Raw genomic sequence first — 2,248 nt, 5'->3', positions numbered from 1 at the left:
GTATTCGGTAATGCGATATATCATGGTAATGAATATGCACGATATTGTTATCGTGGGCACTTCTAAATACCGTGAATAATTATATATTACAAATTATTCCGAATTTTGAATGCATTTTAAGAATACTTTTCCCATCAACTGGTCAAAATGCACAACACCGCTGTATGCTGCGTGAAAGACGCGTGCGCACTCTGATGTAAACAAGCGCGGACGAGAAGCACATGGCGGAACATGTGAGAGACGCTCTGGATGAAAGCGCACTTTCACTCTCTGACAGCAGATGGCGCTAAACTGCAGAAATAATAATAATAATAATTCATTTAAATGCAGCCGTTACCCCGGAAACCCTGTAAACAAAGCAGCTGCACTACTTTCTGTTTCTGAAAGGTGTTTAAATGATTTAAACAGCCATTCAGATTTGTGTATTTGCTATGATGTTCATCACAGCGCCAAATACTTAAATATTTAGACTTAATAGGCTATTTATTTTCAAACTTTTTTTTACATTTTAATCTGGACTACAACATGCCCTAGCTATTGTTTGAAAGTGTTTTGATTCTTTATTGTTCGGTCACACTTTACATTAGGGCTTCATTAGTTAACATTAGTTAATTCATTAGTTAACATAAACTGCCAATGAAAAATTCTTCTGAACTTTCATTAATCTTAGGTATTCCAATATTTAATAACAGGATGTTAAAATTGAGAGTTGCAGCTGTGTTGTTTAATGAGCTAACATGAACTAAGACTTGTGTTTTTTTAAACAAAGATTAATAACTTCTGTAGTAAATGTAGCTATTGCTCATTGTGAATGTTAATGTATTAACTAAGGTTAACTAATGAGGTCTTATTCTAAAGGGATACCGATTGGTCTTTATAGTTCTTTTGCACTTTAATCTGTGTAAAACTTTTAACTTTATACATTTTTCTGTATTGCTTTATTGCATTTAAATGTTCAGTTATTTTTGTTATAAGAAAAAAGTTATTAAACCTGTTATACTGTATTATGACAGCACTTTTGTTTTACTTAATTTCAATATCGTGATGATAATACCGTATACCGTAATAAAAGCATTAGCAATTAATCACAACATGAAAATTTGATACCGGCATATCCCTACTTAGCAGTCAGATGTCCGTATGCACAAAGGCACAGATCCCTAAACAAGACCATATCTGCAGATGAAACTTTTTTTGCAGAAGCATTTTTTTAAATTTGAACTAGCACCTCATGTTAACTTGCATTTTCGGTCGTGTAGTGTGGATGGAGAACTTTTCTGAAATGCAGTGGAAACGCCAGTATGAACGAGGATTGTTTTAATTTTAAAATGCCAATTTAAAACGAATATTCACTAGTGTAAATGTAGCCTTACTTCTATGGGGGTTGAGACGCTTACACACTACAGCCTCACATGTGAGCCAAGTCTCTGGGTGTAACCAGCGTAAACTAGTGTTTTTCCTTGATGCCTCACCAGAGCCAATCACCAGTACTTGATTTAAGTAAATCAAGCATGCTGCATGCTTATTGACTCACTGACGTTGATGAGATTAACCCCTTAGGTACTGACAAGACATTTTAAGATACTCGATTGTATCGAGGCAATTTGATCGGTACCAAAAAAGTATCGAACTCGATACCTAGCCCTACATTTGCATAGAAAATGCATCTAGATTTTTTTAATTTTAGTATTATTTTTATACTATTATAATATTAATTCAGATTTTGAATTGGTTATTATTTTTTTTATATTTTCAGTTTTCATCTTAGTTTTATGTAAACTAAGTTATGAATTAGTTTAATTATGTAAATTGAATTATGGATTAAATTAAATGTAAAAATATATTAGTTTTTTTTTTATATTCAATAAAATAAAATGAAATTATAAATTATATTAGTTTTGCTTTTAAATTGTGTAAATTTAATGATACATTTATTGAACTTAAATCATAAATTATATTATTTTTTATTTTTTATAAATAATATAAATTAAATTATGCATTACATGAATTTAATTGACAAATTATACAGTATTTTTTAATTATGTAAATTAAATAAGAAATTATATTAGTTTTTAAATTATGATTTCAGTGAAATTAAATCATGATTTTTTTTATGATGTAAATAAAATTATGCATTAAATGAAATTTAAATTATGTTAAAAAAATGTTAGCATTTTATGCATTAAGTTTCTTGCTAAAGTCTAAAAGTGAATCTATTAAAAATTCTGACATGCACAATTTTGAGTGA

The sequence above is a fragment of the Sinocyclocheilus rhinocerous genome, unplaced genomic scaffold, assembly GCF_001515625.1.
Source record: "Sinocyclocheilus rhinocerous isolate Xijiao unplaced genomic scaffold, SAMN03320098_v1.1 scaffold3621, whole genome shotgun sequence".
Lineage (NCBI taxonomy): Eukaryota > Metazoa > Chordata > Actinopteri > Cypriniformes > Cyprinidae > Sinocyclocheilus > Sinocyclocheilus rhinocerous.
This window is presented reverse-complemented; position numbering follows the sequence as displayed.